The following is a 27,616-nucleotide window of genomic DNA, read 5'->3' on the forward strand; positions in this document are numbered from 1 at the left end:
TTGTTTATTAACATGTTTTTAGAATAAAGCTCTGTACAAACATGAATTTGCTAACAAATTAACACTTTCATTATCAAAATGAATTGTATGATTTTCAATATGACCATGACGCATACCTTGACATTTGAAATGTATTCATTTTAATACATCCTACATTAAGTTATCCTGTCATACGAATCTAAGTGATTTGCCCGCGGCTGAAACTACTACGGGCAAAACGTTTGCATGAGAAAGGTGCGAACTACCAAAGGTTTGCACCTCTCTCCAGCATGGGGTCTGGCATGGATTCACATGCTCATGAATATTCCCCGTCATCAGGCCGGGAATCCTCGGTAAAGAAAAAATCAGTATCAGTTTCGTTTCTGATTTGTCTTTCTTAGTAACCAATCACTGATCTCTGGGTCATACTGCCCCCAGCCAATGACTGCCCTCTACCTAAGCCCCTCCCCTGGCAGCGATCCTCAGATTTTTACCACACGTTCAAGTGATGGGAGTCCTCGTGTTTTAGCTCTCGAGCTTTTACTGCGTTTTCGTGCTTTTTCAGGAGATTTTTCTCTTTTTTTCGGTTAATCGAGCCTCAAGCTCCACCGTTTCTACTTCCGATAACGGGGACCCGTTTCGTTATTCTTCTACGCCCCTCAAGGGTGAAGTTTTCGTCAAGTTACGCTTCTTGGAGGATTCCAGAAGATCTGTGGCCTACCTCAACAGACATGGCCCAGGACAAGGGAAGCTCGACGCCCGGATCCAAGCTGTTCAGGAGCTGCCCAGGATGCAGATTGCAAAATGTTTTCAAGGAGGACGAGCATTCGAGATGTCTCTACTGCCTTCATGAGGACAAGACACACGTGGAGAAGGACTGTGCGTTCTGCAAGAACCTGTTGGAACGGACCAAGCAAGATAGTCGTTCCCGCCTTGCTGGAGAAGGGCACAGCAGGTGAGAAGGCGAAGAAAAAGTCTGGGCGGTCTTCTAAGTCGTGTGAGGGCATCCCGGCGACGGGGGCCCAACAGAAGGCCAAGCACCGCGAGTCTGCGGGCACCGGGAGCGCCGAAAGGTCGGACTCCTCGGCTGCCAGGCAGGGCGTGACTTCCCCGGCACGATCAACCATGAGCCAGTGCTCTGGTTCGGGGAAGAGGAAGTCCGAGAACCCGGGTAAGCTTCTGGAGAGGCCCCGGTCGATCTCGAAGGGAGCCGAGGGGGAGCGAGGCGATGACCCTCCCCCCAAAGCGAAGGCCCAGGACTCACCTAAGGTGGTGAGGGCCTTGATCCACCCGGCAAAGGCCTCTATCGAGGTTGTCGCAGCGGCCCTGGCAAAGCCGGCAGAGGCTACGCCAGTGGAGGCGGCCTCGGGGCCCAGAGTTTCCCTGCCACCGCGGAGGGAATCCTCTTTCCAGACCATCGTTAAGACCCCCGTGAAGACCCCGGCGGAAAAAGAGGGGGGAGGCGGTGGCCATTATGGACTCAGTTTCAGCCTCCGAGGAGGATCCGGTGGAAACCGTGAAAGGCCTCAACGAGAGTTTCATAGGCCTCAATGAGAGGTTCGAGAAGGTTTGATCCCAGGGGAAGGTTCCCGCTGATGTGAACGAAGATAGCGACGATGGCGATGACGGCCCAGTGGAGCAGCCATCCCGTCCGTCGCAGCCATTACCCGAGCCCCAGGATAGCTTGGCGGCCATTTTGTTGACGATCCAATCCTTATGTACTGAGATAAGGACGAGATTACCACTGACCCCGACAGAGGATCCAGAACCAGGCCCGTCGGGAAGCCCTCCGAACAAGCGGAGGAGAGTCCAACCCGCTCCGCCCTTCGTGCCCGTGAGGCCTGTGGACCCCTCATCCCCCTCGCCGGACCCTCAGGAGTATACAGGGATGGACGACGACGGCGATGACACAACGGACATCCCGTCATCACCCCTGCCCCCCCCCCCCCCTCAGGCCTCTCCTCCCAACGAAATTGGCTCTTTTCACGCCATGATAGCCAGGGCATCCGAGCTCTTCCAGCTCTGCCCTGAGGAACAGAAAAAGGAAGGTTTTCTTTACCAACGACGAGAGGCCAAGAGAAAGACGGTCCTCGCTGTGCTGTTGCTCGACAACATCTGGGACAAGGGGCTGGCTATCCTCGAGAACCCTTCCACGACACCCGCCAAGAGGGACAGGTACGAGAAGTAGTACCGGGTCCCCGATTCCGCACCCTTGTGCCTCAGGGCCCAGCCCACGCCGGACTCTGTCGTCTCGGCAGCAGCCGAGAAGAAAGCAGCGGGTGCGGCGGCTTCAACTTCCACTTCCCCGCCTGACAGCGAGGGCCAGAAGTTGGACTCCATGGGACGACGAGTCATTTCGTCGGCGGTGATGACGATTAAGGCGGCCAATGCCTTAGCGATTGTGGCCTGTTACGACAGGGAGCTTTGGTTCAAGATAGCTCCTCTGCTAGACTTCCTACCGGATGACAAGAGGGCGGAGGCCCTACAGATTCTGCCGGAAGGTGAGGTGGCGTCGGATCACGCCATAACGGTGGCAACGGACATTGCTGATACCGGATTTTGCCAACTGGGCAACAGGGTTTGCCTCCGACGACGAGGATGGCTCAAGGCGACGGACTTTCGCCAGGACGTCCAGACCAGAGTGTTGGACATTCTATTCGACAGCAACAACTTGTTTGGAAAGACGGTGGATGAGTCCCTCCAGGCCATCAAGACAGACACGGAACCAGCCCGAGCCCTAGGAGTCCTTTAGCGACGGCGTCCCTTTCGGAGCTCTGGAGTCAGACAGGGAGCCTCCAAGGGATCCAGCGGTGCCTCTTCTACTTACCGCCAGGCGGCCCGCTCCTCGTCCCAGGAGGCATACAGAAGCCGCGGTAAGCAAGGAGGGTCTCCGCCATCGGCAAAGAGGCCAAGGCGGCAAGGCCTCTTCCAAGCAGGACTGAACCGGCCGTCGCTTCAGGCCCCCACCGAAGCACCCCGGTGGGAGGCAGGCTGACTAAGTTCGTCAGCGTGTGGGAGTCCATCTCCACCGACCGTTGGGTGCTGGACACCCTGGCACGCAGATACTTGCTAGAATTTCAAAATACGTGTCCTCGCATTCCTCCCGTGGCCAGGAAGGAAAATCACGTCCCTCAACTGCTGTTGGAGGTAAGGGCGATGCTCAAGAAGGGTGCCATCGAGCTCGTCCCCAAGAGGCTCCGGGGCTCAGGAGTTTACTCAAGATACTTCCTCGTCAGAAAGAAGACAGGCGGTTGGCGCCCCATCCTGGACCTGCGTCGGTTGAACAAGTACATCAAGGCACAGAAATTCAGGATGGTCACCCTCCAGCACATGCTGGAACAACTGGAGGAGGGTGACTTCCTATCGTCATTGGACCTGGAGGATGCTTACTGCCACATCCCCATTCTAAAAGGACACAAAGTTCCTCAGATTCGTAGTCCAGGGGCGTCGCTACCAATTCAGAGCCCTGCCGTTCGGATTAATGTCGGCACCCAGGGTGTTCACCAAGTGCCTCTCACCTGTGGCGGCGCGGCTGCGCCTGCAAGGGATCCACGTCTACCCCTACCTGGACGACTGGCTAATCCGTGCAAGGTCAAGAGAACTCGCCGTCGAACACACAGCGAGGACCCTCCGCCTGCTCACAGAGCTGGGATTCGCCATCAACTACCCCAAATCCCATCTGGTCCCGTCGCAGGTGGCACTGTTTCTGGGAGCGAAGCTCGATCCAGTGAAGCGATTGGCATCTCTGTCAGAAGAAAGGACGAAGGCCATTTTGGGCAAGGTGTAGCGCCTGTTAGCCACGGATGTGGCCAGAATGAGGTCCATCAAGTCCCTCCTCGGGATGATGTCCTCATGCATCTACCTTGTGCCCCTTTGCAGACTTCGGATGCGTCCGCTACAAGAGTTCCTCGACGCCCGCTGGATTCAAGCGGCGGGCAGCTTTGAAGACAGGATCCCGCTCGACGAGGAGTTCCGTCGGGCGATTCTATGGTGGGGTGCCCGTGCGCACCCACACCACCACCACGATGTTCTACATCCGGAAGCAGGGAGGCACCAGATCCCCAGCCCTATCCAAGGAGGCCCAGGATCTGTGGCTCTAGGCCGTCGCCCAGGGGATGTTTCTGGTTCCCTTCCACCTGGCAGGAATAAAAAACACCATTGCTGACTCACTCAGCAGGAAGCTGCTCTCGTGCCACGAGTGGGAACTGCGCCAGGACCAAGTGGATCGGCTCTTTCAACGGTGGGGCAAACCCCAGATCGACCTGTTCACGACGGCGACCTACTCCAAGTGCCAGAGGTTCGCCAGCAGGTTTGCACAACCGAGGAGCATGGGTGATGCTTTCTCGTTCCCTTGGGACGGCCTGTTCCTGTACGCGTTCCCTCCGTTGCCGTTGCTGCTCCGTCTCATCAACCAGCTCAAGAGGTCCAGGATGATCGTCGTCGCACTGGCGTGGCCGAGAGAGATCTGGTTCCCGGACCTTCTAGACTTGTCAGCGTACCCACCTATCAAGCTGGCGACGGACGCGGATCTTCTCTCCATCACGACCCGGAGTCGCTGAACTTGCAGGCCTGGCTCCTGCAGCACTAGAGTTTGGAGGATACGATATCCCGGCTGACTGCAGAGAGGTTCTTGCAAAATGCAGGGCGTCCTCAACTCTCAAATGCTATGGACATAAGTGGAAGAGGTTCTCTGTCTGGTGCTGTGCACAGAAGATTAACCCTCTGCCGTACCTACTGTCGCTGGCCTAAGCTGGACTGGCTCACGCCTCCATCAAGATGCATCTGGCTGCCATCTCCCGATATACCAGAACTACAGAACGGGCGTCCTTGTGGTCTCATCGCCTGGTGAAGGAATTTATGAAGGGACTATTCCGATCGTTCCCGCCGGTGAAGACCTGCCCCGGCGTGGGAGCTCAACCTGGTGCTGACCAGGCTCATGGGTGCCCCATTCGAGCCGATGCATTCGGCACCGTTGAAGTTCCTGTCGTGGAAGACAGCATTTCTTGTGGCCATCACCTCCGCACGACGAGTGGGAGAGATCCAGGCCCCATCTTGCAAGCCTCCATACTTTTCACGACATGAGGGTGGTGCTGAGGACGCACCCCTCCTTTATGCCCAAGGTGCCGTCGGACTTCCACCTCAACGAGCCATTGGTGTTGCCAGTTTTCTTCCCGTCGCCTTCGTCTCCGGCCGAGAGGACTTTGCACTCGCTGGATGTGGCTAGAGCGCTGAAGTTCTACATGGACCGCACAAAGTGTTTTCGGAAGACGTCACAACTGTTTGTGAACTTTGGACCTGTGAATCAAGGGAAGGCTCTCCCGAAGGCTTCCATTTCCAGATGGCTCTCCGGCTGCATTATGCACTGTCACCGGTTGGCAAACCGACCGCTGCCCGGCCGTCCGAGAGCCCATTCGACCACAGCGATCGCTGCTGCCACGGCGTTCCTGTCTGGTGTGCCCCTGCTGGACATCTGCAGGGCTGCTACGTGGAGGTAGACGCACACCTTCACAAGATTCTACTGCGTCGATCGAGACTCCAGGGAGGAGTACAGGGTCGGCCAAGCAGTGCTGCGCAACCTGTTCGCTTAAGGTGAGCCTGGTGAGGAGGTAAGAGATGCTTAATGTTGAGTTGTTGTATTGCTTAATGTTGAGCCTGTTGCCACCTCCCGTGGTTGTGCATGTGTATACTGCTATTGTATACTGCTATGTATTCTTATATTCATGAGCATGTGAATCCATGCCAGACCCCATGCTGGAGAAGGAACAAGTTACTTACCTGTAACTGTTGTTCTCTAGCATGGGTCTGTCATGGATTCACAGGCGAACCCTCCCTCCTTCCCCCTCTGCGGCTCTTCACTTGGTCATACTGCCACTTTACATCTTCCAAATCTGAGGATGGCTGCCAAGGGAGGGGCTTAGGTAGAGGGCAGTCATTGGCTGGGGGCAGTATGACCCAGAGATCAGTGATTGGTTACTACTAAGAAAGACAGATCAGAAACGAAACTGATACTGATTTTTTCTTTACCGAGGATTCCCGGCCTGACGACGGGGAATATTCATGAGCTTGTGAATCCATGCCAGACCCATGCTGGAGAACAACAGTTACAGGTAAGTAACTTGTTCCTTTCCCCGCGGCTGAACGAAACGAACCACCAGATTTTCACAGTACCTTCAAATGGAGAGGGAGCTGTAGCTGAGGTGGACGTTCCTGGTAGTTCCTGCAGGCTCATGGTTCCTGAAGTGACTGTCGGACTGACAAGAAGCAGGAAGACTGTGGAGGGTCCTGCACTACCCAGGGAAGAAACCAGCAGCAGAGCAAATCAACGAATAAAAGGTGCGCTCCTTAAAACCCAAGCAGGGTACGACCTTCCTGGCTATCCGGCCCACTGTAGCTCTGTACAGCGAATTCGACCAGAGGAGGTGTCCTGGCTTGAAGTTTGGGCGAACTGGTTGGTCCCACCAGTTCAAGGGAAGAAGTTTCCTGGAGGATCTTCTGTCGGATTCTGAAGATTCGGACCTGCAACAGGGCTTCACCGGGCGGTTCAGTCGTTGTAGGGGGTCCTCTTCTGTCAGCTCCTCGTGGGTTCTTTCGTTCCAGTGTCACCTCTGCCTTTCCAGTCCCAGAGACCTACTTTTTATGCAGTTTCCCCCATTCGCACAGCCTGGCTGTCAATCATACAGCAGGGTGGCTGTCCTGGCAGGTACAGTCCCCCAGCCACTCAGTGTGACTTGGGTTAGCAAGGGAACACATGGCAGGGGTCCTAAGACCCCTCCCTCGCATCCTGCCTACCCAGACTTTCAGGCGCCTTAAGGAGGGCTTCTGTGCAGAAGCCCGCGAAAAGACGGCGAACAAAGGGACCAAACCTGGTTTGGTGTGCAGAGTAAAACACGAGAAAGACCTTTAAAAAAAGAAATGGCGAATAAACCCAGCCAGAGTCGAAATAAAATATATTTTGTCAAGCGGGTTTATGTTCGAGGCTTATAAAATAGCCTAAAACAATACCATGGTTATTTAAGTTAAATAGGTTAGTTACCACTTCCACCAGCCAAGTCTTGATGAAAAGGGAGCGAAACAGTGCTCCAAGAGAGACAGACAAAAAGGGATAAGAATGAACCCTTTCCAATACTCCATGTAAGATGGGGTGCACTGGATCTGTGGTTTAAAGAGACTACATAAAGTTAATGGAAACTTTACATGTTTCTCGGAGATAGTAGTTAGTCCCAGAAAAATGGAGTCGGTGACAAGTCTGAAAGACAACCCTGTGTCACTGCAATGAAGCTGCTGTGTAACACACAAAAACATTATGCCCATGGAGTAGGTGAGGCTCCAGAGCCCAAGATCACACACAGGGTAACACACACACAGCAAAACACATGTAAGAGTGGGAAAAAGGCTCACACTCTTACCAGGTGAAAAATAAACCGTAGAAATCTAGCAAAGATGCTGAGGGACTCAGTAGGTAAGGGAAATTAGCCATTTTGGAGAATTCTCCCTAGCAATCCAGTTGCCTGACCACACTGCCTGTAGCAGATTCACCTCTAGACAATCCACTCCAATGCAATGAACTGCTGCTTGAAGGCTGCCCAACACTTTAGTACAGACACTCAACAGGCACAAGGAGACAAGGACTTTGTGGTAGACATTCTTGGCGACAAAGTCTGCCACTCTCTTTTACGAAGGGATTGTGTCCTCCGACGTATTCCTTATCTTTGATATCCATTTGCGGGGGTCGAGGCGGCTTTCTCAAACGCTAAGCATTTTTTAACGGAATTCCTCCCACTTAGCTGGAGAGCTGTGTTTCGTGGGGCAGGTGACCCTTTCCGGTTGACTAGAGGAAGAAGAGGAAGATCTACAGCGCCTCTTCTTAGAATGTCTCAATACGAAGAATAATGGGGACCGCTTCGAGATCTAGATCGGGAATGTTTCTTTTGACGAGGAGACTAATGCCTCGACTCATCCGAAGAAACTTTTGAAGGGTTAGAAGTTTTAAAAGCCATACCTCTTTCTAACTTCCCCTTACGCTCCTTCAAGGCTTTCGCCGTCATGGGCATACAGTCCTCACACTCCGAACAGTGATGCTCCGATCCCAGGCACCACAAACAGATCCTCTGAGGATCTGTTTAAGACATTTTCATTCCACAGTCGCAACATTTTTTAAAACCGGACCGTGGAGTCGATGGTTCGGGTGAAGATGCCATTGTTATAAATTTAGATTTTCGCAGAATAAGATTTTTTATGAAGAATGGAACCGAGTGTTACGTTTCCGAGGCTCCGAGCTGAAAAACGGAACTGATCAACGGACGCTGCGCAAGTTTATTTGTACTCATGATGATGTCGGCGCCGATACGGAGGCTGTCGAGGGACACAGACTCGAGGGATGTCGACGCGCAGCGCCCTCTACTGGGAAAAAATTTCCAAGGCCAGCAAGCTGGAATGGATTATATCAAAGATGAGAAAACAATCCGAGGAACATCCCTTCGAAAGAAAGTTGCCAGTTTGGTAAGTAACCGGTTCTTCTCACTGTTACAGTCCATACAAAGACGCATACAGCCCTCCTTACTTAGCCCTAACCTCACAAGGGCGGTTAACTCTAGAATTGAAAAATTGTTCAGGCCAGCACCCACAAACACGTGGTACCTAATGTGCTTTTCAGTAAGGCTTTGTGATGCCCTCAAGAGCTCAAAGGAGGAGTATGACTCTCTTGAATCCCTTGGTCAATTAACAAACCCTACGTACATCCAGGCCCCTCAAACTCCACAAGGTTTCGGGGTCAGGGTTCACAACACTCTTCTGGATACACTCAGGGCGGACAGTCTTCATCCTGGGGCCCATCGCAAGGACAGTCTTCCTCTTCTGGTTTTCAAATAGGAAATAAAAGATCCAGAGGAAGAGGCAGAATCTCAACTGGGAGAGGCTCCACCCTCCTAAACAATGACGCACCGCTACAAGTCCCCTCCCGTGCCACCCCATTAGGGGGTTGAATTTCACACTTCACCTATGCATGGGAGGGGCTATCGTCAGACAAGTGGGTGTTGTCCACCGTTGCAGGCGGATATTGCATCAAACATTTACAAAAGCCAGCCAACCACCCGCCAAGACACAGAAAGATGACTCCAGAGGAATGGCACATACTATTAGAAGAAGTAAAGGCACTGCTGGAGAAGGACTGCACAGAAATTGTCCCAGCAAACCGGTAAACAAGGGTATTTATTCAACATACTCCTCAGTCCCGTCCTCTTTCCTCCATAGTTATGGGATATCTCTCCGTCCTGTGGGACAGGACCGGAGCACTTTGTAAAAAGCATCCAACATTTTTTTCAGAAATGTTGTCCTTTTTCTCTTTCCTGCGTGGGGCCCGGCACGCGGCCGTAACCCCTGCCCATCTTGGCTCCGCCCCACGCATCGCCCAATAGTCCTTTTCTCCGCTTGTTCGGGACTGGACGCACTTGCATCCGCGGAAGATTTTCTTCCGTTATTCCTCTCTTGCTCTCGCTAGCGATCGTGTACTAGTCTGTCGTTCAAACTAGACTTTCCAGATTGTTCATCGTGTCACCGTCGCTTCGCGAGGGTGGATCCCCATCCTCTTTGTTTACAGTGTTTGGGTCCGGATCACCGTTGGGACACCTGTTTTTACTGCGATTCCCCTTCGGTCCGGGCACTTCAACGTTGGTTGGAGCGGTGGGAGGAGGTGTTCCGACGAACTCCTCCTTCGTATTTTCAAGCGATTATCGACAAAAAAAAGAAATGCCCGGTAAGTTCTTTACTTTTCAGAGCACCCCGGCCGGGAGACACCTTCCTGGGTTCTTCCCGAGCCGGGAGGTGCGTTGATCGCTCTGTCACCGGGGATAGCCCTGAGGTGCCCAGTGGGGCTAATAATTGTACTCCGATGGTCTCCGTAAGGGGCCTGTCGATACTAGAGAATCTGTGGGGGCTGCTTGTAGACCCAGTTCTGAGTCGTGGGGTACCAGAGCTTGCTCTGAGGCCTCTTTATCGGCTTCCCTCAAAAATAAAACCAGGGTATGCCCCGAGGCTACCGTGTTAACGAATGGATGTTCGAGGCCCGCGCTAGTAAGGCTGTTACCGGACCTGGGTCTGAGGTCCCTTGTACAGAGGCTAAAGTTACCAACATTTCTGAGAGGCCTGGCAAGGCCTTACCGGTGAAGGTTGTTTCTCACCCGCTCTTGCGGCGACGCCAGATCTGTTGAGGGGGCAAAGAAGGAAAGTTCTTCTTTTACCGGCAGTGCTGAGGTCCTTCCTGGGAAGGCTAATTTGTCGTTTGGTATGTCGCAGAAACATTCCAGGCCTCATAGTACCGGCCCAGCCGAGGTTCCTTATGTTAAGGCTAAAGTTAAGACCCCTGATCCATCGATGGGGACCCCTGCCTCACTTCCTCATGTGCCGCAGTTCCCCTCAGATGATGACAAAATGGCGGCTGTTCCCGCCACGACCACGGTGGCCATTTTGGGCGCTACCCCTACAACTACGCCATCGGCCACAGGTGTAGGGCGGGCTTGGTTCTGTGGGTGAACATAGAGTTCCTTGTGCGTATCCCTTTCGGCCAGTTTGTGACTGGAACGCTTGGATGCCCCTTCCGCACAATGTTTTGTTGCCTGTGGGGTCGGCACCTTTGATTTTTGTGGATACATCGGGAGATGGGCCAGTGTGGCAACCTTCCCCGTTATGTCCCTGGAATTATCCTCCTCATGAGAGGCCTCCTCCGGTACCAAAACAGTTCCCGGAGGATGCCTTTTTCGACATATTTCAGACATGCGTACCGAACCCATGAGGGAAATTTCAAAGGGCTTTTTTAGGGAGATATGTCCACCCGTGTCTCCGGCTTCACCCGCTCCTCCGGTGGCGCCTCCCTTGCCTACGGTGCCTTCCCCGACTCTTACGTCTGTGCCCCTATTGTCCCCCGTGGACAAGGCATGCCCGACACGGCTCAGCAGTATCCTGACCTGTCGGATGACGCGCAGGGCGATCAGGACAACAAGGACCTGCCCGCTCTATTAGAGCTTTTCATGACCGGATACTGGACATGATGTGCTTCTTAGATGTTCCAGTTCCCGAGGCACCCGCTCCGCAGGAGGGCGTGCTTTCTGGGGCGTTCACCCTGTCTCCTTTGGAGCGTACTGGCCTGTTCTTGCAGAAGGACGTTCTGGCCGAGGTCTGCAGGGTCTGGGAAAAGCCACACTCTGGACTTTTCGTCAATAAAAAAATTGATGCGCGATACAGGCTACATTCTTTGGAAGAGGTGGCTCTGTCGTCTTGTCCGCCCCCCTCCTCCACAGTGGTGGCTGCGGCTACTTTACAGTCCAGGCCTGCAGCATCCTCTTCTACGACGGCTACTCAGGTTCTGGGGAAGGAGGACCAGCTCCTTGACTCCATTGGGAGGAAGATTTTCGCTAAATTGGCCTTGCAGCTCCGGTAGGCCAATGCCGAACTGGTGTTAGCAGGGGTTAATATGCGGATGTGGAAAGGTCTGTCGGAGTTTCAGGAGTTCATTCCGGTTGAGAAGCTGGAAGATTTTAAAGTGGGACTATCCGACGCCAGGGTCTTGGCCCAGGATCTCCTGGAGGCTGCGGCTCACCACGTAGACACCTCGGCTCGGGGCCTTATGCTGGGGGTTGATAACTCACGACAGGCGTGGCTGCATGCCTCCAAATTTTCAAAGGAAGTGCAGGACAAGGTGTTGGACCTTCCGTTTGATGGTAAGGAGCTCTTTCATTCTACAACGGATGTGGAGCTGACCAAGACGAAGGATAGCACTCAGACAGCTAAGTCCTTGTCGGTCCTAGTTAAAACTCCCTTTAAAACCCAGAGGCTATTGTCACAAAGTCGGCCCTCCTCTGGTTTCAGGGGCTTCCTAGACCGGAAATCTCATAGTGGATACCCCTTCGGGGAATAACCCATTTCTCAGGTTCAGGTGGCAATACCACTGAAAAACCTACAAAATTAGTGTTCTCTGCGCTCGCTGGAGACCGCGGTGGGAGGACGCATTGTGTCTCATTGGGAGGCGTCGCAGACCATTACCGAAAACAGGTGGGTCTTGTCATTCGCTCGGGCGGGCTTCCGCTTACCCCTATCCTCTACCCCACCCTTCAACCCGCCTTTCCAGCTTTAGGGATCGTCCTCGCTGAAAGCCGAGGTTCAGAAACTTCTGGACCTCAGAGCTGTGGAACCCGTTCCCCTCAGGCAACGAGGGGAGGGCTTCTACTCCGGGCTGTTTACGGTGCCCAAACCCAACCAGGCTGGCCTGCGCACCATCCTAGACCTTTCCCATTTCAATCTTTTCCTACCCCAAGAGAAATTCAAGATGATCACGCCCAGCCAGATACGGTCCTCCTTGCAGATGGGCGATTAGCTCAGCTTGGTGTATCTTCAGGATGTGTACATGCATATTCTGATTTGGAATCCACATAGGAGATATCTCGGTTTCTCTTTGGGAGAGGAGCACTTCCAGTTTCGACTGCTTCCTTTTGGCCTCAGCTCAGCGCTGCGTGTCTTCACGAAGATGTCAGTGATCGCAGCCCATCTTCGTCTGCAGGGTATCCATGTGTATCTGTATTTGGACGACTGGTTCTTACGCAGCCCTTGCCCGTTCAAAGCAGCGTGCAATCTTCAATCTCTCCTACAGCTCCTGTTCCATCTTGGGCTGTCGGTGAACTGGCGGAAATCTTCCATGATGGTCTCGCAGGACTTGATTTTCCTGGGTTTTCTCTGAAAACGATCGACTGCAGAGTGTACTCGACCGGGGACAGAATGGCGGATCTGTTAGCCACGTCTCAGATGTTTGTGCAGTGGGAGAGCATGTCGGCCTGGTTGTTCCAGAGGCTTCTGGGCATCATGGCCTCGTGTGTGTTGGCTCTTCCTCTTGCTCGTCTCAAGATGAGGCGGACGCAGATGGCTCTTGGGAGCGCTTGCCGTCAGGCTGTGGATCTGGACTCCAGTTGATTATGATTCCGGTTTCCATGAGAGTGGACCTGGAGTGGTGGTAGTCTCTCAGCAACCTGTCGGTGGGTGCAGGGTTTCAGGACCCAGTCCCTACGGTGATGGTCACGACAGACTCCTCCCTTCTAGGGTGGGGTGCGACGTTGGATCTTCTTCAGGTCTCGGATGTTTGGTCGCCTCAGGACAAGCTCCTCCACATAAATCTGGAGCTTCTGGCGATCTTCCTAGCGCTCAAGCCGTTCAGACCATTCATTGCCAACAAGGTGGTCCGTATACACACGGACAATGTGGTACAGAAGCAAACGGCTCAGATTCTGTCTTTGGTGTTGAAACAAGCCATTGGACGCAAGGGAGGCTACAATGGACACAGTACTGTCCTTTGCATCCTTCTTAGCAGAGTCGGGCGTTCACGTTCTGTCTTGCAGAACTTATCTTTCAGCGGTTTCTGCTTACCTTTCTACGGACCAATGCTCTTACTCTGAGTAACCGAGTGGTTAAGAGGCATTTTGCAGGCTTGACTCGCCTTTAGCCTCCAATTCGTAATCCGCACCCGACGTGGGATCTAAATGTGGTCTTGACGGCGTTGTGCCATAAACCTTTCGAACCGATGGCCACGGTGGACCTCAAGTACCTATCTTGGAAGGTGTCCTTTTTGGTTGCCATTACGTCAGCAAGGCATGTGAGTGAGCTCCAGGCCTTGTCGGTGGAGCATCCCTTCTTGGTCTTTCACAAGGATAAGGTGGTCCTAGGGACAAATCCCGCTTTCCTGCCAAAGGTGGTATCGGAGTGCCATCTGAACAAGTCGATCTCCCTGCCAGTCTTTCTTCAGAACCCTGCCTCAGAGGCAGAAAGGGTTCTGCATGGTCTCGATGTCAGGAGGGCTCTTAAGTTCTATTTGGACATAATATCGGAGTTTAGGAGTTCTTCTCAACTGTTTGTGACCTTTGGTAACCCACAAGGTAAGCAGGCGTCTAAGGCGACTATTTCTCGGTGGATCACCGCCTGCATTATGGAGTCTTACACCGTCCAAGGACTGAACCCTCCTAAAAGTATTCATGCACACCTGGTGCGGGGCAAGGCTGCCGCGGTTGCTTTTCAGAAATATGTTCCCTGGGAGACCATTGCGAGAGCGGCTACTTGGGCCACCCCTTCTGCTTTTTGTAAGCATTATTGTCTAGACATGAGCTCAAGAGCTGACGCTCAGTTGGGCCAGGCTGTGTTAAAGAACCTTTTTCAGTAAGGGGTTTTCCATCCACCCGTAGTTCCTGTAAGGAATGCTTGGGAATCTCCCATAAGTATGGAGGAAAGGGGACGGGACGTAGGAGTGTAACCAGGTTACTCACCCTAGTTGACCACCTTACTCAGAGTCCATAGTCCCCTTTCCTCCATACGCCCGCCCGCCGTCACCTCTAATAAGGTTCCTCTGTTATTGCTAAGAGGTCTTTGACCTGGCGATAGAAAAGGACTGTTGGGCGATGCGCGGGGCGGAGCCAAGATGGGCGGGGTTACGGCCGCGTGCCGGGCCCCGCGCAGGAAAGGGAGGAAGGACATTTTTTAAAACAATTTTGGATGCTTTTTACAAAGTTCTCCGGTCCCGTCCCACAGGACGGAGAGATGTCCCATAAGTATGGAGGAAATGGGACTATAGAGGAAGGTGGTCACTATGGTGAGTAACCTGGCTATACTTCCTTGTGCCAAAATAAGACCAGTCCATACGCCCAGTCCTAGATCTGCGCCCTGTGAACAAATATTGCAAGCCACACAAATTTCACATGACCACGCTTCAAGAGGTAATCCCCCTCTTCTTACAGGGGGATTACATGGTGACATTGCTTTTGAAAGATGCATTCTTTCATATTTCAATGCTCGCTGCGCACCGGAAATATCTGCAATTCAGAATAGTGGGAGTACACTACCAGTTCAAAGTACTCCCCTTGGATATTGCCTCAGCGCCAGGAGTATTTACAAAAGTACTTGCAGTAGTGGCAACACAACTGTGCAGTCAGTCAATCCCTGTATACCCTTGGATGACAGGCTAATCACTGGGGAATCTCCTCAAATTTGCAGACAAAACACACAAAAGACGATAGATATTCATTTCAATTTGGGTTTCTCCATCAATGAAAAGAAATAGTCTAGTCCCCAGCCAAATAAAACAATTTCTGGTAGCAATTCTAAAGACAAAAGAGGAGCTGGCTTTCCTGTCAAACGAGAGAGTAGAAAACATCCTGTTCCAAGTACTTCAATACAATGGCAGTCGCCATTGTACGCAAATCAATTTGCTTGCTTCGGATGATGGCCCCACGCATTCCCTTGGTTCCACACGCACGCCTGCGCATGCCCCCAATGCAGGAGTCTTTAGTGAAACAATGGTCTCAGGCAAGCAGTCAGAGGGTTGATCTACTGGTTGTTTGGCTAACGCAGGTACAGGCTCTTCTCTGGTGGTCCAGTGACAACCTGCTAAAAGGAAAACCCTTTCGAGTTCGACCAGCACACGCGATCCTAACTACAGACGCTTCACTCGCCGGATGGGGTGCCCACTTTTTCCACCACATAGCCCACGGACAGTGCACAAACGCTCCATCCCAAAATCACATCAACTTCCTAAAACTTCCTGCTGTTCTCAAGGCTTTTCAAGCTTTTCAGCAACATCTTTCAAATCAAACCGTGCACCTCCTCAGACAGCATATAAACAAGCAGGGAGGACACACTAAAGTCTGTCCAAACTATCCCAGAAAATATGAAAGTGGGCACCCAAGCGGACCGTGTTCCTAACCTCTCCACACGTTCCAGGGGAACTCCATGCTCTGGTAGACTCTCTAAGCAGATACCCTCTACCAGAAGAATACGAGTGGCTATTCAACAAAGTTATCCTAGACGGTCCTCCCCCCCCCCCCTTATATTTGTTCGCCACAAGCCTAAATGCGCAATGTCCAGACTTCGCGTCCAGGTTTCCCCAACCAGGGTCCAAGGAGAACGCCCTATCGATGAACTGGTCCGTGAAATTTGCTTATGCTTTTACTCCAGTGCCACTCCATAGCAGGATCATGCACAAAATGCACCAGGAACAAGCTACTCTAATCCTGGTTGCTCCTATGTGGGCTATACAATGTAGATTTCCACATCTGCTCAAACTGGCTATGTGCAAACCAATCAAGCTCTCGTGTATGGGGGAGACTGGATGTGCTCCCTGGATCTGAAGGTTGCTTACCTGCTGATCCAGATTCGGGAGCCCCATCATTACTTCCCATGGTTCAGGATCATGGGCTTTCATATCCAATACAAGATCCTCCCTTTTGGCCTCAATTCGGCCTCAGGGTCTTTACAAGGTTGATGAATGCGGTGGCAGCTCTGCTCAGGGCGAAGGGCTACCACTTTTACCCATACCTCGATGACTGACTCATCCGAGCTGTGTCGCCTGAGGTAGTACACTGCTCAGCTTCAGGTAGTAGATACTGCACTTTTGCACATGCTATACGATCTCTGGTTCTCTATCAACCTCAAGAAGTTGCAGTTGCTTCTCACTCGTTCCTTTCATGGGGCTAATTCGGGATACAAGGGTGTAGAGGACCTTCCCCTGGGATGACAAGATCACTGTAATCGGGAAGGCCACGAGGCATTTTCTCAGCAGACCAGTAACCTCAGCATGGTGGTAACAGCACCTGCTCGGAATAATGGCAGCTTGTCTCCTGGCTGTGCCACACACAAGACTCAAATATGGAGTCTGAAGCTACATTTCTCAGCCTCTTGGAATCAGGAGACAGGCTCCCGGGCAGCTCTAGTTCGCATACTACAGCACCTTCACTAGGACCTGGTGTGGTGGGGTGCAGCAACCAACCTGTTAGCTGAAGGGCTGTTCAGCCAGCCTTTGCTGGAGATCACCGTTAACACAGACTCATCCCTAGAGGGATGGGGGGGGGCTACACTGGACAACCACAGTGTCCATGGAGTATGGTCACGGCAAGAACAATTGGAACACATCAACTGGCTCGTGATGATAGCCATCTGGCTTGCTCTCAAAGCATTCCTTCTCATTGTCTGTGGCAAGTCTGTCTGTATCCAAACCCAGCTCTACTTGCATGTATTACATCAACGAGCAGGGGGGACCATGTCCCTTCCCCTTTGCAGGCTGTCCATCGACATATGTTAGTGGGCGCTGTCAAACAACCTTCACTTATCAGCAGTCCACCTTCCCGGGGAATCCAATTAGGAGTCCGGACCGACTCAGCAGGTTGGTGATCGACAACTACGAGTGGCAGTTGAACGAAGAGATCCTAATGGGGATATTCGAAAGGTGGGTCCTCCCTCGGGTAGACCTATTTGCCACCAGGAGACGCAGGGCAGGGGATCTGTGGGCGACACGTTGCAGATTCCGTGGAACTACATGAATGCATACGCTTTCCCCCCACCCCGCAGATTCAGAGCGTCGTCTGCAAGGTCAGGATGTCAGTCTTCGACTCGTCTTGATAGTGCCATAGAGGCCTTCCAGACCCTGGTTCTTGGATTCTTCCGCCTATCGGAGCAGCCTCCCATACACCACCTGTTGGGTCCTGCCCACCTGCTCTCCCAACAGGTGGGGGGGGGGGGTAGTGGTTCACCCCGCTCCTCAGCAGTTCGCCTTGGCAGCATGGTTCCTGAACAGGTTACCCTGAAGTATCTACACTCGTCACAGGACAACCTTGCTATCATCCAAGGGGCAAGAAGTGACTCTACCAGAAGTCGGTACAAGAGCAAGTGGACTAGGTTCTGTCACTGGGCCCAGACACACAAGATGGATCCGATGACATGCTCACACTACGATGTTTTGTCATTCCCAGTACATCTGGCTCACTCAGGTTTGCAGGTAGACACCTGCCATACGTATTTAGCAGCCATAGGGGCCTACAAGAACTCTGGAGACGACATCTCCTCCAATCTGGTGGTTAAAAGGCAGTTGGAGCCGATAGGGGAGATGGAGAGAGCCATATAGGAAGGTAGCGAGGAGAGCGAGAGACAGGAGTAGATACTGCACAAACATGAGACAACTCACCAGGCGACCTAGCAGCTGGAGGTAGTAGGTAATTTAATAATGCACACCTAGATTTGACTATGCCAAAAAGTACTAAAACAGATGGGAAAGGATTCTCCGTTTCGGGTACAGGAAGTACAGTCGGGAGGACACAGGGTGATGTGAAGAGAAGCAATCAACGTCAAATGCCTGTAACAATAGACTGTACCACACCAGGTTTGCATGCAACATATTAGCAGCATAGTGGACTATGGATTGGCACAGTTCAGTTAAGTACATCCCATAGTGAGATGACAAGCATGCACTATAGGCCTTTGACGCTCTGGAAACCTAGCAACAGGTTTGGAGGCGGAGAGCTCCCGGTTGCAGGTGAGGTTGTACTGGCCTATTCATACAGTTATTGAAGTAGCAGCAAACTTTTGTCTGTGGGTGTAGCTAAGGGATGTTACAATTCTCGATAGGTTTGTTCGCGATCGTTTGCACTGAACAGTTCCTTCATCCACTGAGTGTTTAAGGGCAACTGAGTACTCGTCCATTTCACAGCTAGACATTTGCAGGCTAGTAGTAATGCTAGTGAGACTAATCTGCTGAGTGTTTTATTGGAGGGGGTGATGGACCAAACGGGCAGTGGGTCAGGAGCGGTAGTTGGTGAGTCAGTGATATCTGTCCAAAACTCGATAACAAATGCATGACCAAGTCTTATGCGCAAAGTTTGCCTCTTCATGTTTACATTTAGGACAGGCATCTTTAAATGGATAGAATCTGTCAGAAACGAACATTTAAATAAAAGTGCTCAATGTTTGTGATTAAGTGTTTGTGAGCAGATTATTGTCCACTGTATGTAGTCAATAACATCTCCTAAATCTCCCACTTCCTCCTGGCTGCGTTACTTATATTCTTGAATGTAGTCATAGCTACCTTTTATAGCGATGATATAGCACCTGTTGCGCTTCAGTTATTTACTGAAGGAAGTGGCTAGTCATCGGTTTATGGGGGAACCTTTCGTCTTTGGGTGCCAATTCACCCTTGTTAAGTGTGTGTGTAGCAGTGTGTGTACAAAGGACGGGAATAGTATCGCTACATTTAGTGCAGGGGATAGTGTCTGTGTTTAAATAAATCCTCCATTCAAATGATACCCAATCTGCTGAACTTCGGTGCTTTGGCGTCTTCTAGGGTGAATTGCAGATCTTCAACTTCAGTAAAGAAACGGGATGGCTCATAGAGAAGAGTGAGCATGCGTATTTGCGGTGCAGTTTGACTTGTCGACTGAGTGCATTCAATAGTGTGGTGATAACAGAATAGTTTGCAGCGAGAAAGGGCTGTTCATAATTTTCTCCAGTGGAATGCATTCAGGGGAGGGGCGGTTATGTACCAGAAAATGGCATGGTGAAGTATTACAATTGGAGCGTATACTTCAAAGTCAGAAACATTAAGCCATCTGACCCGATGAGGCATTGTTAGCATTTTCCCAACACACACACACACGTTCTGTTTTCCATCCCCAAATTTAAGTTAGAAGAGATTTAGGCTGTGCAAAGAATTGTGTATTTAGTTGAAGAGGTATATTAATAAACAGGTAGAGGGATACCCATTTAATCAGTGCTACTCTGGCCATGAAGAAAAGGGGGGTAGGGATGTGTTAACTTAGACCAGACATACAGCAAGGCGTGGGTCATAGTTGGCAGAATATAATGTGGCTGCCTAACGGGACCCTGTAATACATAGGTACTTAAACCTGGTCCTACAACCATTTAAACGCTGCACTGTATTGGCCTGAAATAGTTTGGACGTACTCAAGTTTATCCTCGGTCCTGAAGATTGACCAAATTCATGCAACTCTGCTACAATCCGACATCAAATTATGCACAGGTAATTTGATGAAAGCAACCGGTAGACTGCATAGAGCAATGGGAAGATGGTCTGATTGAAAAATGTGAGTCCTCTATCGGCGTAATATTCATGCAGGATTCTCACAAGTAGTTCGATGGATAGGGTAAACAGAATTGGGAAGAGGGGGCAGCCTTGTTTGGGGGATTTCTTTCGGAAGTAGTTCCGTTTGTATACAGCCACTCTGTGGGCATGCTGTATCAGAGCGAGACTACAGACGGGGAAATAAAAACCCATACGCTTAAGAGCGGCCATCATGAAGTTCCATTCGAGCAAATCGAATGCATTTTCAGCATCTAGAAATGCTGCCACAGCGGGCAATTTGAAATTAATTGGCGAGATGATACTAAATAACTTACGAGGGGATTGTGTCCTCTGACGTATTCCACATCTATGACAGTAATCACCACCGCTGTGCTGCTTCGGAAGCATTTTCTGCATACTGCGTTGATGACGTCGATACGCTGTCCCTCGAGGGCCTCCATCGAGATCCGACGTCACTGGATGTTATAAGTAGGACGCACAACGCCAGTAGCCTCAGTTCAATTTTTTCTGCAAACATGTTCGCTTTGGAATCTCGGCGCGCCTCGGTTCTTCTCCTGTTGAATCGGTTCTTCGTTCTTGGTTTCTTGTGAGAATCATGTCTTTGTCTTCTTCTACCCCGAGGTTGGGCTTCAAGAAGTGCTGCGTCTGCCTGTGGTGCCTCGGCGAGGACCACGCCACTAATGACTGCGATGTCTGCCAGTCTTTGACGTCAAAGGCCTTGCGGGAGCGGAAGAAGTTATCTGTAGGTGGGGTTTCCAAACCCTGTAAGTCGAAATCCGCTGGGCCTTCAACCGACGATTCGAGGGGTGACTCTCCGCCTCGGCGTAAGTCCAGGGGGTCTTGGTCCCGGAGTGGTTCCCCCCATTCCTCTGCCTCTTCTAGGCACTCTCTGAAGCGCCGTCACCGGTCGCCTGCCCCGTCCTTGTCCGAGGACTCCACCAGACGGCGGGTAGCTTGTCCCAACAAGCATTCATCTCCGGCAGAATGGGACGCGTTTCGCAAGGAGATGACTTTTTTCAAATCGCAGGGCTCCGTTCCCTCTGTGCCTTCGAGAGAAGCCGGCAAGGAATGCACTAGGGCCATCGCTCGCACGCCTTCGGGCTTGGGCGGTCGTCGCGATCATCAGACAAGGTAGATCGCTCTAGCCATACCCGCTCCAGGTCCTGGTCCTTGTCACCCTCGAGACCGTTGGAGCCTGTGAGGCCTTCTAAGAAGGCATCGGCGCTGTCGACGCCATGTCCGTCGAGGGGCTCTCTTGAGGCTCCGCATCAGAGTAAGTCTTCGCCATCGGCGCTGAGGCCGTCAAAGGACATGCTTGGGGCCCGGCCTCTAAGCAGTTGTCGAAGCTGTCGGCGCCTCGCTCGACGCCGATTCCGTTGACTCTTTTTGAGGTGGCTTTATCGGAGGTGCCCCAGAGACCGGTGGAAACCCCCGAGGAAGGCCCTGAGTAAATCATTGAGGCCTGTGTTTGAGCCTTTTTCTGTACCCTAATCCAGGGATTTATTCCAGCCTTTGGATTACATCTCAGAGGTGTATGAAGGGTCAGATGTGGAGGGGTTTGTTCCTCCTGAGGTTCCTGATGACCTGTTATCAGTTCATAGCCAGATGGAAGACCTGCGTCAATCCTTAAATGACCCCAGTGGTGTGGACACCTCTCCGGAGGTTGAGTTTGGCAGGCCTGATCCTGGTACACACGCCGAGGTGTCGTACAGGCGTCTCATGTTGAGGGTGACAGAGTACTTGGGGGTGGTCTATTCCCCCTGTGGATTTTCTGCAGGATGACCTGACAGATATTTTGGACCAAGGTCCACCCACTGACCCGGTGCTGCCATTTCATATGGCCTTACAAAGAAGGGTGGTGGCGGAGGCTTGGACTGCTCCGGAGAGTCTCCCGGCATTGATTAAGTCACTACCGAAAAAATACCGCCCAGCCAGTGGCAACCCCGGCTACTTGTCTTTGCACCCCACTCCAGAGAGTTTGGTGTTGCAGGCAGCTACAGCCCCAGCAAAGCAGGCTGCGTACCCTACCATCCCTCCGAATAGGGACGACAAGCGCTTTGACGGTTGGGCGAAGAAAGTGTTTTCATCTGGGGGGTATGGCTTTAAAGGCAGCCAATCCATTTGTGCCTTGGCAAGATTCACTCACACTCTGTGGAATTTTCTTTGGTGGCTGAATATATTCCCGAAGGTGAGGAACGGGATGGTTTTCTTGTCCTCATTCAGGATGGCAAGGATGCCATGTGTGAATCCGTTTAGTCGGGTCTGGACGTGACAGACTGTGTCAGCCGGTCCATGGCGGAGAACACCGTGATGCGCAGGTTTGCGTGGTTGCGGAAGTCGGGGTTTGCTCCTGATGTTCAGTCCAGGCTTCTCAACATGCCCTTTGATGGTGTCCATCTTTTTGACAGCAAGGCTGACGAGAGCCTTGAGAGGTTGCAGGTCTCCAAAGCTGCAGCAAAGTCGTTGAGCGCTGCAGCACGGTTACCTCTGCCTTTTCGTCCTAGGGGACAGCAATGGAGGGGAGGTTCCTTTCGCTACTACTCTTCCTTTGGTAGATCGAGGGGAGCTGCCAGTCAAAGAAGCCAATGTAGGAGTACCAGAGGTGGAAAACAAGGTACGCGAGGTGCCAAAGCCGCTCGGGCGGTTGCCTCTTTGCCCTCAGGCACTGCCGCAGCCGCTTCAGCTCAGTTATGAGGCCACGTCCCATGGTTCGCCGGTTTGGGGAAGGCTGGTGCAGCAACTTGAAGAATGGCGTGCCATTATTTCAGATGTGTGGGTTCTGGAGATCATAGCCCACGGGTACTGTCTTCCTTTCCGGCAGAGGCCTCGCGACAATCCACCGGGGCAGCCCTTTGAAGAGTCCGAATTCGCTCCTTGCACAGGAAATCAAATCCCTGCTGGAGAAAAGGTGCCATAGAACTGGTGCCTGTAGCGGAGAGGAACAAGGGATGGCATTCCCCATATTTTTTGATCCCGAAAAAAGACAGGGGATTGAGACCCATCATGGACTTGCATGGTCTGAACAAGCTCTTCAGGAAGGACAAGTTCAAGATGGTTCCTCTCTCTCAAGTCCTCCAGGCCCTTCAACTTCAGAACTGGTTGGTGTGTCTCGACCTCAAGAATGCTTACTTTCATGTGCCGATTCATCCCAAGCACAAGAAGTACCCGAGGTTCGCGGTTGGCGACTCCCATTTTCTGTTTCGGGTCCTGCCGTTCGGATTGACCTCTGCCCCGAGGGTCTTCACCAAGTTCATGGTGGTGATGGCAGCGTATCTCAGGAAAGGGGAGGGGGGGATTCACATCTACTCCTACCTGGACGATTGGTTGATCAGGGCGCGCTCTCCTGAGCAAGTCCTGGATCATCTGTCAGTCACCTGCCACTCCCTTCACAGGCTGGGCTTCTCCCTCAACTTAAAGAAGTCCCACTTGACACCTACCCAGCAGCTCCAGTATATGGGAGCAGTGCTCGACACATCCCTGGGGCTGTGTTCGCCTCCCCAGTTGAGGGCTTGTCACATTCTGCAGATGGTGCACAAGTTCTCCCGGCGTTCGAGATCTTGAGGTTGCTCGGCCTCATGGCATCCTGCATTTTACTGGTGCCAGAGGCCAGGTTGCCGATGAGATCTCTGCAATGGGCTCTCAAGATGCAGTGGTTGCAGTCCTCTGGCAGGATATCGGATCCTGTCCAGGGGCCGCCCTTGGTCGCCCAGGATCTTCTGTGGTGGGCCGTCGAAGGCAATCTGATGGGGTTGGAGGGCTCCATTTTGGCTACCCTGGCCGGAGGTAACGATCGTGAAGGACGCATCCCTCACGGGATGGGGAGCTCATGCCAACGAGTTGACAGTCAGCGGTTGTTGGTGTCCGTCGGAGTCCAGACTCCAGATCAATCTGTTGGAGCTGAGGGCCGCCAGGTTAGCCCTGAAGGCTTTTCTGCCGTCTGTGCGGGGGAAGAATGTCCTGATTCTGACGGACAATACAGTGGCCATGCACTACCTCAACAAAAAGGTAGGGCGGGGGGGGCGGGGGAGGTAAGGGTCTCTCCCATTGTGCAGAGAGGCGATGCAACTCTGGTTCTGGGCCATCCAGCAGGAAATTTCGATCTCAGCAGTTCATCTGGCTGGAGACGAAAACGAGGCGGCAGGCGCTCTGAGCAGGCAGAGCATGGTCTCTCACGAGTGGGAGCTGGCTCAGGAAGTTCTCATGGAGATCTTCGCCCTTTGGGGTTCCCCACAAGTGGATCTCTTTGCCACCAGTGTCAACCAGAAGTGCGAAAGATTCTGCTCGCGGGAATTTCCTCCAAGAGGAGCCTTAGGGGACGCGTTCGTAGGGGAGTGGTCCTTCACACTGCTATACGCGTTTCCTCCAGTACCCATCATTCCACAAGTGTTGCAGAGGTTACAAAGGTTCGGTTTCTGGATGATCCTCATTGCTCCGGCATGGGCCAGGAGAGCGTGGTACCCAGACCTTCTCGACATGTCCATCTGCCCTCCACGCCGTCTTCCCTATCGAGACGATCTGCTCTCACAGGAGGGGGGTCGGGTTCTCCATCCAGTGGTCAAGTCTCTCAACCTTCATGCTTGGTTTCTGAAAGGTTGAGGTATAAGGATTGGGACCTCCCTGAAGACATGATGGAGGTGTTGCTTTCGGCCAGAAGCCCCGCAGCAAAGTCCCTGTACCATTGCCGTTGGAGAAAGTTCTGCGACTGGTGCAGGTTAAAGAATGTGGATCCTTTTTCATGTGCCATTCCTATGGGTCTGTCTTTTTTGCTTTCGTTGGCCTACAAGGGCCTGCAAGTGGGTACCATTAAAGGGTTACCTGTCGGCGCTGTCCATATTTAAGCGCTCGTCTGAGGAGTGTTCTTATTTTAAGATTCCTTTGATTTCTCTGTTTCTGAAAGGGCTAACTAATGTGTTTCCACTGTCACCTTTCCAGGTGCCCGGTTGGGATTTGAACTTGGTTTTTAAGTTCCTGGTGGTAGCTCTGTTTGAGCCCTTACATTCTTGTCCATTGAGACTGTTGTCATTTAAGACTGTACTTTTAGTTGCGGTTACTTCCGCTTTCAGAGTGAGTGAGTTGCAGGAACTATCCGCCAAGCCACCTTTCACGGTGTATGATAAGGACAGGGTTGTCCTTAGGGTTCGTCGTCCTTTTCTTCCGAAGGTTGTGTCAGAATTTCATTTAAGCCAGAAGGTCATTCTTCCAGCGTTCTATCCTCCTCCGCATCCTGGTAAGGAAGAGGAGAGGCTCCATAGGCTGGATCCTAGGAGAGCTTTGAGCTTCTATCTTTCACGGATGTCCCGGGTTAGAGTGGACGATCAGCTATTTGTGGGATACGCTGGAAGGCGTTTAGGTCAAGCTGTTTCTAAGCAGACCTTGTCCCGATGGATCATCTTGGTAATCTCTGAATGCTACTGTCTGGCGGGTAAGGACCCTCCGTTAGGCTTACGGGCCCATTCTACTAGGGGTGTGGCTGCCTCTACCGCTCTGCAGAGGGGTGTTCACATTCGTAATATTTGTGAAGCAGCCACATGGGCTTCTGTCCATACTTTTGTAAAACAGTACTCCCTCCATACTATCCTTGGGCAAGATTTGGTCTTTGGTAAAGCGGTCCTCTATTCTGCAATTTGATTGGGCATTCTAAAATTCCAAATTCTTTTCCCACTTCCATACGTTGGTACTGCTTTGGGAGTCTGTCATCGATGGGATGTTCCTCTGACGTATTCCACATCGCACCCTCCCAGCCTGCCCCTCTACAGAATTTCTTATGCGATTGCAGTTTACGTTTCCGCAAGGCTTTCTGTAGTCATACTGGCAGAAGATTGGTGCCACACGTTCTGGGGAAAAACTGCAATTTAGGCTACGGATGTCGTGCGTCCTACTTATAACATCCGGTGACGTCGGCTCTCGATGGAGGCCCTCGAGGGACAGCGTATCGACGTCATCGACGCAGACACCGAATTTGTTTCTGAGGTAGCACAGCTTTGGTGATTACTGTCATAAATGTGGAATACGTCAGAGGAACATCCCATCGAAAGAACGTTACCAGGTAAGAAAGTAACTTGTTCTTCTACTGTTATGAGCGGTTAAGCAATTCAGGACGAAATCCAATGCGTCAACTAAGACTGTTTCATGAAGCAGGGACAGGAGTTGGTGGGCTGGCGTCTTTGCCAAGATCTTATCAATGTGGAGCATTGATTGCGCCCTATATGAGCGTACATCACTGGGATCCTTGTTTGGCTTCGGTAGGACAGTGATACAGGCTTCTTTCATTGAAAATGGAAGTGGTCACTAAGCTTGTTACGCAATGCACACCTCTAGGAGCTTAGGGGCCATTATATCTGCAAAATCTTTATAGAATTCAATAGAGAACCCATCGGACCCTAGAGATTTCCCGAATTGGAGACCCTTGATGACTTTCATGCTCTTTTCTGTAGAGAGATTAATATTAAGTGACGCCCGCTAGGTATTGTTTAGCCAGATCAGGGTGTTCTCTCTAAGTGTTTTGGGAGTTGAGCCTTGGTTTTGATTGTTGCAGATGCATACAAGGAGATGTATAGTGCTGCAGTCATTACACGGTCTGTGCATCATTGGCGTTCTGGCAAAAGCCTTGATTTTATTTCAAAGGGTCCTTTTTTCTTTCTCACAATTGAGGCAAGGAATCTACCAGGATGGTCAGACTCAGCATATTTTTGAGCTGCTCTCTTGCAAGTACATAGTTTGGCCCCTGTCTGCCAGTTGTCGGAATCTTGTTTGTTGGTCATGTATTTCTTTAAGCTTGCTGGGGGAGCTGTTAATTGAGTGTTGTTTTTTTTTTAGTTTCATCTTATCCTTGAATGCATCTAATTCACTGTGGACCAACTTGAGTGCTCTGTACTCCTTTGCCATGCATATTCCCCTTATATGTACACTTTGGAGGTTTTCTAGACCGTGCTCGGACTATCAACTGAGGGGAAGCTTAGAATGGAAAATGTTAACTTGATCGGTTTTGAAAGCTGTGTCTATTAGCGAGTGGGGTTTAAAACACCAGGTGTGCAACCAATTACTGGTTCTCGTTTTTCATTCTAAAGATCGGGCCACTGAGAATCTCCTGTGTTGCAAGCCACATATCCAGCCCAGATTAAGAGTCCTAGAAAGACAAATTGGTATGTGAATTTGCAGTGTTCTATATGAAGATGGCCCCAGATGTCAGTGAGGTTCATGAAGAACATGAAGTCCAGGATAACGCAATGGTCACTGGGGTGGCCTCTGTGGTTTGATCGGTCTAATTGATTCTTTAGTTTGGTGTTTAAATTCCCACCTATGAGAATCTCCTACCTACATATACGATTATCTTGTTAAATACTCATGAAGGATTGATCACCCGTATTTGGGGCATAGACTTTTATGATGGCAATTTCTATCTTGTGTACTATCCTGGCAACTGCAACGTACCTACCCTTTGCGTCGGGTTCAGCGTTTGTTTGAATTGCAGGTTTGATCTCGTAATGACTCCTTTGAAGTAGGCTGAGCAATCAGAGAACCATATATCCTCTCCCCACTGTTAGGGAGAATTCTCTCTTTAGGCTGAATTTCCTAGCGAGTCCCCCAGCAGCTTTGCTGGATTTCTGGAGTTTGTTTTTTTCCTCCTGCCAAGAGTGAGACTCTTTTTCTCCCACTCTTGGACATGTTTATGGTGTTCCTTTGACTGTTAATGTGTTTTATGGGCTATGGGGTCCTTTACTCCATAGGGTCTCATGTGTTTTTATT

General features: G+C 51.5%; 1 protein-coding gene across 3 annotated transcripts in view; it reads left to right on the forward strand.

Moving 5' to 3' along the window:
* Window positions 1-27,616, forward strand: part of IDE (insulin degrading enzyme) — a 2,084,778-nt gene that overhangs the window by 946,919 nt on the left and 1,110,243 nt on the right. The gene's annotated exons all lie outside the window — the stretch shown is intronic.

This window comes from Ambystoma mexicanum, chromosome 8 (assembly GCF_040938575.1).
Source record: "Ambystoma mexicanum isolate Mex_15411 chromosome 8, UKY_AmexF1_1, whole genome shotgun sequence".
Classification (NCBI taxonomy): Eukaryota; Metazoa; Chordata; class Amphibia; order Caudata; family Ambystomatidae; genus Ambystoma; species Ambystoma mexicanum.